We start from the raw sequence: 12,277 nt of genomic DNA, 5'->3' as shown, positions 1-12,277 counted from the left end.
ACAAATGCCAGGAGGGATCCCAATAATGTCTGCAATAGTCCACCCAATAGCTCGCTTGAACCTCTTCATCATGGAAACCAAAGCCTCAACTTGTGTCACATTCAAATCTGTCGCAATGATGACCGGTAAAGTACCATCTCTCCCTAAGAATACATACCTCAAATCATATGGTAGAGCCTTAAGCTCTAATTTTGAAGCCTCTTCAACAGACGGTCTTGCGGGTGGAGAGTCCCGATTCTTTATGTCTAACTCCAATCTCTTTGGTTTTGAATGGAATTTGAACCTATCAAGTGTGGCGACAAATTCATCGTAGTCTTCAATACTACCACCCTCAAAATTCATCATTCCCGCTGTTAGTGCATCAACACCCAACCTCTCTTCAATAGACACTTCAAAATAACTCTCTACAATATGATTCACCACTAATATCGACTTGATCTCACTACTTTACTTCATGGATCTACAGATATTGAAAGTTACCTCTTCATTATTCAATCAGAACTTCATCTGCCCTTTCTCCATATCGAATAAAGAGCGCCAATTGGCAAGGAATAGTCTACCAAGAATAATGGGAACCGCAAAATCAACCTCACAATCAAGTATCACAAAATCTGCCAGAAAGATAGAAGACTCCACTTTCACTAGTACATTTTGGAGCACAACAATGGGACTCTTCACGGTTCTATTGACATGAGCAATTGCATCACAGTCGGTTTTGGAACCCCTAAACCCAACTTCTTGTAAATAGAAAATAGTATCAGATTAATATTAGCTCCCAAATCACACATCGCCTTCGCAAAATGCAGCAACCCAATGGTACAAGGAATGGTGAAGGCACCAGGATCCTCTTTCTTCTGCATAAGGGACCTTGTAGGAAAATCACAACAATGTTTCAACCTATCATAATCTTCAAAACTCACGGACCTCTTCTTTGTCACCAAATCTTTCAGAAACTTCGCATACCCAGGCATTTGCTCCAATGCTTCTATCAACGGAACATTGATGGAAAGTTGTTTCAATATAGTGATAAACCTGCGATATCTCCTTTCTTCATTCTTCTTGATTAACGTATTTGGGAATGGAGGTGGAGGTCTAGGCATGGGGACAACCTTTTGGGTTATCTCTACTTCATTTTCTGTAGCATTTTTGGATTCTCCAGTAACATCAATCTTTTCATCATCTTTCTCAACCATATCTTCAACCTTAGACGGCATAGGTGGATCAATGGTCCACTTACCCCCTCAAGTAGTGACTTCCAAACAATGCCCATCATTTTTTGGATTTTGGATGGTGTTGCTTGGAAGTGTGCCAGGCTGTCGTGGATTGTTTATAATGGACAACTGATTCATCTGCTTCTCAAGTTGCTTGATCGACACTGCATGGGCATTAACTTTTTGACCGATTCTAGACATGTCGTTTCACATCTTCTTCATATTCTCATCAGTTGAATCAAACTTCTTCATCACCTTCTGCATCATATCCTCAATCTGTGACATACTACCCCCAGCTTCCCTATTACCAGATTCACGATTTTGAGGAGGAACATATGGCCCAACCCTATCATTTCTATTGCCATAGGTTTTTCGATTATAGTAGTTGTCGTGAATATAGTTCTCATCTCGGACATAATGACCCTCTCGATTGTAGTTGCCATAGTTCTGACCTTGGTTTCCTTGACCTTGGCACCAATTATTCCAATTGGAACCTTGGGTGTTGTCTCGGAAACCCTCTGTCTGATCATTTACCGCATAAGTATCCTCTTCATAGTAGCATTCCTGAACCGGTGGTGAAATCCTAGTCAAATAATTCACAGCATTTACCTTTTCGACACCTCCGCTCACATGCTTCAACACCAACCCCAGATCGGTCCTCATCTGAGCCATCTCCTCATGAATGTCATCGTCAAATTGGTTAGGTGTGGATTGAACTGCAAACGTGCTCCTCCCAGTATCTGACTTTCTAGTGCTCCAAGCTTTGTTATTTGGGAGATTTTGTCCAATTTTTCAACAATTTGCTCAAAGGTACACTTACCATATTAACCCCAGCGATAGTATTAAGCACAACCTTGCTATTGTCATCCTGACCTCTGTAGAAGTATTCATTCAGGGACTCATCATCAATACGGTGATTCAGAACACCTCTTATAAATGTAGTGAACATATCACACGAACTACTCACAAACTCTCTAAGTAGTGCCAAAAAGTTGTTGAGTTATCTTTGTGGTTCAGCTTCTTTGACACTGGGAAGTACTTTTCCAAGAACACCTTCTGCAATTGATCCCATGTTTGAATCAAGTTATATGGGAGCTCAGTAAACCACACAGCAACATCACCTCCAATGATAGAGATAATACTCTCTGCCCAATGACATCCATAGCCAATTCCGGTTGACCCACGCAACTCTTGCAAACACTCTTCAACTTGGCCATGTGTCCATGTGGATCCTCTGATGCTAAACAAGAGAACAAACCCCTCGCTGTAAGCATCTGAATTAGACTGCTATCATGCATCCTCGGTATGTATGCCCCAGAGGTAGAGGAGGTAGAACAATAGGTCCTTTAGATTCAGCGGTATTGAAGTTGACCCTATAGTTATCACGCATCCTCGAGTTTGCTAGATTCTGTACCCTCAATTACCACCATGATTCTCAGCATTCTCATTATCAACTCAAGGAGGTTGCAACTCAAGTCCATCACCTAGATTTCCTCCGATTGGATTGGTTGGGACTTCTTGATTATTCATTCTTCTTGAAGTTTTGCTTAACTGTTGATCTTATGGGGTCAATGGTTCAGCTCGACTCTGTGTACTTGGCATACACTAGAGTAGATATATGAGAGAAACAAAAACAATAGAAAATGTAAAATTTGGAAATAATTGACTAAAGTTCAATAATGTAGTTAAACTTAATCTAAAAGCCTTACTCCCCGACAGCGACGACAAAATTTGATACGCTCAAGCTACACCTCCCTAAAGAAGTATAACCGATCGTTATCAAGTAAAGCACCCAACTTGTAGGTTGGGGTCGATCCCATGAGGAATATGGTTTAGACTTAACTTTAACTTACAATTATATTAATTTAGTCAATGTATTTCCGAGACAAGTAAGTAAAAGGGGGGTTTTTTGTGTAACAAATAACTAAATGTTGTTTAGAGAGCAAGTGAGCAAGATTCAAACTTTAGTTGTTATTAATGAGAGAAAGTAACTAGGGTGTATGCGTTCCCCATAAGCTCATAACACGGTAATCCTAGTAATAGTAATCCTTTCCTAGTATATTACATGCAAATTGATAAGTTATGTATCCCTAAATCCTTGGTCCAGCAAATAGAGAATTTCACCCCGCACCTTGGTCCGGTTACGTGTGTATAATTTACTAACCCTTACATTTACCTCATATTAGACATCACATGAATGTATGGCATAGTTTTCACCCTCGCACCAATTGATGTTAGACTATTAGATAATATCACACTAAATCTATGTTGATAATTCTTTTCTTATTAACTACCTCCTTGGTCCGACAAGTAGCAACAAGGCGAGTTCTAACGTTTGCAACTGTTAAAATGACTTCTAAACGAAAGAATTATCAATGCATGAAACAACACTATTCAAGAATTACTTAGTTACTATTCATACTTTTTTAATCGTTCATGGTTCCCACAACCCTAGTTGTGGATTTAGTTACTCATGCTAGAAACAACACAATTCATAGTTGTATAAGAAGAATTCATGAACTTACTATTAGAGTAGAAGAAATCCAAAAACCCAACATGAATTGCAAAGTTAAAATCTTCAAAACGGAGTTAGGAAATCAAGAATTGCTCAAGTTGCAAAGTTAATCTCCTAAGCCAAAAACCAGAACTAAAATATTAATGTCAAACCCCCAAAAACGAGGTTTACATACCCTATTTATAGAAATTATAGTCCTAAGCAATAAGGAAATGAAATAAGTAAATAAAGTTTCTGGACCCAGTTTTGATCTACGACACTGACCTACAGACCGTGGACTGACCTATGGTTCGTAGGTCCCTTCTGTGGTTTGGGACTTAGGCATTTTTCCAAAACTCAAAATCTTCAACTCTCAGTAACGATTGACAGATCAGCAGGATGGATCGTGACTTGATCCACGGTCCGTGGATCTTCTTTCGTAGATTCATACTTAAAATTTCAAAATCATATACTGGAACCCCCTTCTATAAATCATTTGACGGACCTGTAGGACGGCCGATAGGTCAACCTACGGTCCATCGTTTGTAACTATGGTTCCACACTTGGTAAAAAATTCACTGATTTTCCTTCAAGCCATGCCTATCAATCTACGCCTACCACCTACAGACCGTGACCAGACCTACGGTCGTTAGGTCACGTCCGTAGATGCCTTTTTCTGCAACATTCTTCAGTTGTGTCTCTCAACTTCCACACCTGAAGTTATTTCCTGCAAACAAGATAAAAACACATTAATACCAATACAAAATGGCTCTAGAAACACACAACTCTTAAGTGAAATATATTAAACATACCGTAAACTCACGATATATCACCCACTGGACATGTTGCCAAGTGGGTCGGCGAGCAAAACTTAAGTCGCCTGATGGACGAGAACTGGACGGTTTTTGAAGGCCAAAGGTTTAAACATTCAAACACTTTCACTTTCCCTCACATATAATATTTCCCATATTTCTTGCATTTTTATCGCATTTTAGTCGTCGGATTTCTGTTTTGAGTTGGATTTATTTGCCGCCTAGCTACTCAAAGTGTCTATTCGGCTTCTAAGGTTGGTTTTCTGCACCCCAAATCTTTATTCAGCAATTTTGACTTATTTGCATTTGATTTTATCTTAGTGATGTGTGTTGGGCCTCTCTGATAATAATTGTGTATTTGTGTGCCTATGTTAATTTCAATATCATGCCTATAATGACTATAATGTTGATTTCCCGAGATTTTATGCCTTAAAAATTGATTAAAATTGTGAGGTTGTGCTTGCATGTTGTTGGGTCTAGTCAGGTGAAGTCTAAGTAACTCGCATTTGTGCTAAATGATTTATTTTGCCCAATGATAGAGCGGATGACATCATTCTTAAGGGCAAAAGTTGTCAGATGGCCAAATTTTGCCAAACTGGGAAAAGTTTAAGTATCCCGAGGGTATGGGTGTAATAGGTCTTAGCCTAATTAGAGGAGTGCATGATTTGATTTTTTTTGTAGGGGCTGGGGGGTTGAATTTGGAAGTTTGGGTTGAAAGTAGGCACATTGGGCCTTTTGGCGAGCTGAGTCCAGCTCGCCGAACCACTTGACTGTTTGCTAAAGTTCCCCTTACCGCCTTTAATTTCTTGCTTAAATCTTTAATAAGGTTCTATAACTTTCGGCGAGAAGCCTGAGTTCACCGAGTGCACTCGCCAACTCGCCGAAGGTCTTTCTTAATAATCTTTGTATGCTCCCCTAATCCTTAAATGCATTGTAACATTCGGAGAGCTAGTCCTTGCTCGCCGAATGTTGTCGGCAATTCACCAAAAGCCGCTTCCTAGTGCCGACATGCCATTTTTTTGAGAAAATTTTGAGCCAATCCTTTCAGAGAACCCAATCTGGCTCGCCAAAGTGATTTGATGACTGGCCAACCGGTTCGGTGAGTCTGTTTGCAACTACTTTTAAGTGCTTCTTCTTGAATTATTTCCAACTCTTTTTGATGTATTTGAAGATATGGCTAGACCTAAAGTAGCTTGTAGAGACATGCCACCCCATAAAAAGGACAAGGGTATAAAGATCAACTAGGATGCAGCTGCATCCAAGGCAAAGGCTACCAAACTTCCCACAACAAGTGGGAAGGGAAAAGGAAAAGGGAAGGCAACTGCGTCACTGGAGGCGAGCTCTAATAGTGATGGTATCTACACCACTAACCTCACCACTTCTAAGAGTGAAGGTGAGAACCAGGAGCATCAGGCTACAACTTTTGAGCCTGCGGAGGATGAATCACCAGCAGCACAGATGGCAGAGTTGTATTCCAAGAAGTTGAATGATCTGTCTCGGATCAGGACTCCCCAGACTACCACTACTACTCCTCCTACTTCAGCACAGGTTGTGGTCCTAGTACCACTGGTACAGGGTCCTCCTTCTCAGTCTATGAATAGACTAAAGACTGAGGGGCTGAGGACAATTATAGAGGAGAAGCAACTGTCGACAGATGGTGTCATTGACAGGTATCCAAAAATTATGAGTTGTCTAAAGTCACACAAATTCCAATTGTTCACTCGACCCCAAGGTCCTTATATTCCAAATTGGGTCTTGAAGTTCTACACCTCTTAGGAAGCCTTGGTACCGCAAAGGAAGAAGCTAGCTGCCAAATGCAAGCCGGTTGATTATGTGGTTGTCCGGGGCAAGAAAGTGTTGTGTGACAGTTCTACTATAAATGCGGTATTGGAGTGCACCAACAACATTGATGACGCCCACCAGTACACGGTAAAGACTGAGTCCTTGGAGCACATGAAAAGTTGACTAGCCCCTCTCATATGTGATGGTACTCCAAGGTGGTTGGAAGCAGGGGCTCCAATAGAAAAGAAGGATCTACATGTAGCTGCGAGATACTGGTTTGGTTTTATAAGCAGCACTATCCTGCTATCCTAAAATGAGTCTATCCTACGCCATACAAAGTCGGTTTGTTTTGGCTCGATCATTGCAAGAGAGCGCATAAATTTGGGTATGATTATTCTGCAGGAGATGGCCATGAGGCCCAAACAACGCCAAACTTCTCTCCCATTTCCTGTGTTGATCACCGAGGTATGTAGATGGGCTCGATTTCTGAGAGATGATAAGAAAGATGTGGAAGTGATTCGCACATCTTCTACCGACATCTAGAGGATTAAGGAAGAATACTTGAAAAATGAGGTCGTGAAGAAGAATGCTACCACGGTGGATTCTTCCCCGGTTGTAAATGCAGAGGCACCTTTGCCTACTCCGTCCCTTAGGCCTTCAAATACATCTATTGATGTTCCTTCTGATATCCCCAGTTCATTTGCTTCTCCATTGCCTCCCAGATTTGGTACTGCTGCTGCTGCTACTTTCGGGACCCCGCTTATTCAAGATGCATTACTACGGATCGGGCAGCTAGCCCATTCTGCTAATTGTCGTGCTGCCAAACTTAAGGCCTCCATTACGGGCATGATTCAGACAGCCTTTCCCGATGCTGTGACACCCTTGAGTGCTACCATTGATGCCCTTATGGCTATGATAGCAGTGTGCGAGATGCTTGAGGTGGTAGTTGACCCTGAGTTTGAGGCGGAGACGGATGAGGAGATGCTTGAGGTTGTTGAGTAGGTTTCTTTCGAGGGCCTTACTTAGACTGAAGAGGCCATGGTAGATAGAGCTGTTTAGACTTCTTTGGCATATACCCCTTTGGTTGACCTTAGTGGACCCACTACTGTTGATGTGACTCCGGGCACTGATCCCCAAGATCAGAGTACTACATGGAGCATTGATACCCCGACAGACGGAGCGACTGTTTAGACAAGATCCTCTTTTACCTCCCTCTATGTTTTATTTTTACTGACTTTTTGATATTTTATTGCTTCCATTTGAGGACAAATTTCTTTTATTTTGTGGTGGGGTGAGGCCCACCTTTTGTGACTATTGGTCTGTCTATATATTTGGGTTTTGTGCTATTGTTTGTATTTTGGCACTGTATTTTGTGGATGTTTGAGCTTGTGGCTCGTTGCTTTAATTGTAAATGATTTTTGGACCCTTCCAAAAACAATTTGTTCCACCTATTGTTTGTGTTTGAATGTGGTTGTTCTCTTGAAAATTTGAGTATCGGTCTTGATCAATACCGATGACTTGAATAGTGCTTATAATTGAACAAAAATGAAGGTGTGGCTACGATGAGGCTAAATGAAGTTGCGTAGGAAATATGTGAACTTTTTGCATCTCGTTGTGACTAGCCAATTATCAAATTGAGCCTTTTGTGATGAACATAGCACACTAGCGAGAGTGTGGAGTCTTGTTTGACATTGGTGTCAACGCCTTTTGTGTGATGAGCTTACCGTGAACCATATGTGATGACACTTTGAGTTTGCCCTGTTGGTCCGGTTGACTACGTGATGCAATATCTTGAAATGATGTTAGACAACTTTAAAGAGAAAAACAATTTGACATTATACCTCTTTTGTGGCCTACCTTGTGAGTGTGAACATCGCTTGAACACCTTTTGATCCTTAACCCTTTCCTTGGAAGAAACTTGATGAAATTGTGACCTTTCTTTATCCATTACCCATAATCCTCATGATTTATGGTTTTCTTGAATAGCCAACTTAGGCCAAAGGCCTAAGTTGGGAGTGCCGTGAAAAGTGTAGGTAAATCAAGAAATGCAAAGAAGTCCCCTTTGACCCATGGCTTTGAAAAAGATGGAACCCCTCCATATAAAAAAACGAGAGAAAAAGAAAAGAAGAATGAAAAAGTTGTGGAATAAAGTTGTGAAAATGCAAAAGGAAATGAGGTGTCCAACAATCCATGGAAAGTGAATAACGGGGTGACTTTTGAGCATCAATGACAATGATGTAGAAAAGGGAAGAAAAGTGTTGTCACACCACATTGCATGAGGATAGCAGCCACTGAACCAATGACCATACCTTTATACTCAGCCCCATTACAAGCCTTGAAATGACCTTTGTGATCTTGAGTGAGCTGAAACAATTGTTGATTGGAAAATAAGGGCAAACCTATCGGTGAAGTCATGCATGTGTTCATCTTTGTGAGTGTGAGTGTTGTATTTGATTCTGAAACTATAAATTGTTGAACCATTGTGTATGAATATGGAATCATTCTTTGTGTGAGGGAATTTGCGTAACTTTGTTGAGCTTGAACTTGCATTTGAAGCAGATATGTGAACTTGAGAATCTTTGATAATGGTAAGTCACAACTTTAATCTTTGAGTGCACAATTGATCCTTGCATGAGTAAGTTGAGTCTTTTTGTGTACATTCATGATTGAGTCTTGTGTAGCACTGTTTGAGACATCCTTTTTAAACTACTTAACTTGAGTTTTACTTGAGACAAGCAAAATTTTAAGTTGGGGGTGTTGATGAGTCCATGATTTGGACTCATTTAGGGCTTTATTTGGATAGATTTAGTGTCCTCAAATGCTTATTTTATGCCAATAACTGATGTAAACTCCTTGACTTCCAAATATTTGGATTGAGGAACAAAGCATGGACACTAATGGGCAAAAAGGAACCAGGCAGCTGAAGGAACGAAGAAAATAAGGCTTGTTGATCGTCTAATCCATTGGGAGAGTCGCCGAATGACTATTATCTAGCCTAAAGTTCCATTATGCCAAGCCCTGAAGACAAAAATCAAGTCGGCAATAGAAAGGAGTAATCTGCGTGTTGCCGAGTGGTTCCTTACTACGCTGAATGGTCCTTCGCAGCATATTTTTGGCTACTATAAATATGTATTTTAACATTTTAGTTTATTATAAGTGATCATTTTAGAGTTTTCAGAAAATAGAATATCAATTTTTGAGTTGGAACTCTAAGTTTTGAGACAAACTTTTCCGTAGCTTTGAAGAATTGAAGTTTTCCATTTTTGAGAAATTGGAAGTGGGTCTTTGAGATTCTTCAACTTGGACCTTTGTAATGACGAAATTAATCTTACCTAGTTGATGGAAACACAATTTAGTAACGATTTGTATCTTTTTATGATTTCTAGCGAAAACCCCAATTCTTGGGGTATGATTCTGTGATAATGGGTTTATTTAGCATATGTGTATTGGTAATTGATAGTTTAAATGTTGTTTAGAAGTGATTTCAATCAGTAATTGTGGTTTAATTTGAAGGTTGTAGTTGCAAATGCAACTCTACCTTCGTGTTTTTGGCTTGCTCGAGAGAGAGGTTTTAAAATCAAGATTACTAAATTGATGATCTGTGGGTATTGGGTTGTCATGGATTTAGCTTGAGAGAGTGAATCCTAAATCCTTTTCCACACATTCAGATCAAGAGAGTGAATGGACTAAAGCGTAGGCTTTTCTTATTTGCTGCTTGTTGGTGTTCGAGGGAAACCAACTTGATTCGGGGTAAATTGTTCTAGAGAAAGTTTATCCCCACTAAAGTCTAGCTTATTCACTAATTTAGAGCAATATACTAACAATTGCAATTACCTATTTGTCTACCTTAGCCTATAGTTCAATCACATCCCATGAACCCGTCTCATTACTTGTTAATTCGTGTTATTTGTTGTTGTTGTAGCTGAAAGTTAAAACCAAAACCCCTTTATTTGACACTTGTGTCATCCCCTAATTTGAATTATGCTTTTATTCGTAAATATCTACTCCTCTAATTGACTTGAACATATTCATACTTTGCTATTGAATCTTAAACACGTACCACTCTCTGTGGGATTTGACCTCAACTCATTTAGTTGGTTTATATTACTCACTAACGATCGTTGACGCTTAGAATCGGATGAAGTGTATTTGACAGCGTTATTCAATTAAAGTTTAAAACATGATATAAACTGAAATGATAGGTAACAGCCAATACTAGTCTGAATATAAAACTGAAAATGAGTTTAATAACAACTTGAAGATCAAACTCAAAACTAAAGTTGATTTTAACTATGTCTGAAATAAGCCTCTAATTGACTAGAGATGGTGGGACATGCCCTAGCTAACTCTAGCAAACTGAAACTACAAAGGAAAGACTAAATATAAAGCATGTCAATCATCCTCGAAGAATGAGAAATCACCAATGTTATTGTTGCACTGAAGATTGGGAACCGATCTATGCGTGATCTCGATGTTGCAGACCTGAACCTACATCACGAGAAGATGTAGCGCAGAGTATGCATCAGTACTTAAACGGTAATGAGCATGTAGGATAGGACAAAGCTAAATAAATATACATAACTAAAATAAAGCATATTGATCAATGATATACAATGAACATGATAAAGGGGCTGAGATGTACTGAAAATGAACTAAAGTGAATGCAATGACCAAGTACATAACATGTTGAAACTGAACACAGAACTATAACGGATAACCTGGTGAATACACTAGAATCTGACTGTGGGAACTACTAATAACTGACATAAAACCATGGGAGCTAAACGTGGAGTCCGATGTATACGCCCCATCGAGAGGACACAATAAACCTTGCCAACGTATAAAGGTATGACTAGCTTGTTCTAACGTATATTTTCCAACTCTTGCAGGCAGTAGAGGTGCCCAAGGTCTCAAATGCGGCGTATGAGACCAAGCCGAGAAAGATGAATCTGGGTTGGTAGAGGGACATCCTGATCGAGCCTGTGCGCCGAGACCAGGTCTACTAGGCTATTGCAGAGAACATCACTAGCACGGATTGGTCACCAGATACTAAGAGGTGGCTACAATTGGTTACTAGGAGGATCCGCCCGTCGGTCAATCGCACCGACGTGACATTTCCTCAGGCCTTTGTGGTGGCGTGCGTTATACAAGGCATCAAGCAAATTATGGGGGCACAGATCATCTCCGTATATAAGATGTTCTATCCGGGGAAAAAGAATACCTTTTTCTAACCAGGACTAGTAGCAATGCTACGCAAGTAGGTGGGGGTCCCACTCCTAGACAGTGATGAGGTACTTCCCATGGATCCCCCATTTCACCCTCTTTCAATTTGGCAGCATTCTACCTCTAGGAGGAAGATGAGTAGGACAGGTCGATCCAGCAGAAGTCAGGCAGCTGCGGAGTCAGATGATGAGGGAGGCGATGGCACTCGTCCCACCCGGTCCCAGCCCCCACTCTCAGGTGCATGGGTAGAGGAGGACCTGGTGGTCGTCCGTAGGAGATTGGGGCGCTCCTTTGCTGACACCACTCCGGTTCCACCCAGCACTACTTTAGAGGTTGAGATGCTCCGCCGGGAGCTGCACCAGGAAAGGAGAAAGGGTCTGGAGAGGGATCATCTGATGGTCCAGATATGGAAGGCTGTGAGGATCATGTGAACTTATGTCGCTCCCGAACATGAAATTCCCATAGTCAAGACGGGGGATTTCTAGCATTTCACTTTCATGGATGAGGCCGTGAATGGCCTTGTACCCCCGGAGGATCTAGACTCTGATGTGGACACCTCCCAGTCCCAGATTCCTTGATTTGGTCCTTCGCCCTTCTTGTGCTTGAAATTTAGACAAGATTTTCTTTTATCTTTTGACCTTTTATTATGTATTTGTAGCATGTGGATGTTGGGTTTCTATTAATTCTTTAGGTACATAATCAATTACTAAGTTTTATAATCTATTCTTGATTGTTGAACACTGATTGACTTGCAG

The 12,277-nt window shown here is 40.6% G+C and overlaps 1 protein-coding gene across 1 annotated transcript in view; it reads right to left on the bottom strand.

Annotated features, from left to right (window-relative positions):
* LOC125828357 (target of rapamycin complex subunit LST8-1) overlaps positions 1–6,758 on the bottom strand; it is a 1,170,163-nt gene extending 1,163,405 nt beyond the window's left edge. The window contains exon 1 of the mRNA XM_049507671.1: positions 6,754–6,758. The gene's annotated coding sequence lies outside the window, so the exon portion shown is untranslated. The remainder of the gene's footprint in view (positions 1–6,753) is intronic.
* Between the last annotated feature and the right edge of the window lie 5,519 nt (positions 6,759–12,277).

This window comes from Solanum verrucosum, unplaced genomic scaffold (genome assembly GCF_900185275.1).
Source record: "Solanum verrucosum unplaced genomic scaffold, falcon-dt-bn FXZP01000048.1, whole genome shotgun sequence".
NCBI classification, from domain to species: domain Eukaryota; kingdom Viridiplantae; phylum Streptophyta; class Magnoliopsida; order Solanales; family Solanaceae; genus Solanum; species Solanum verrucosum.
This window is presented reverse-complemented; position numbering and strand designations above follow the sequence as displayed.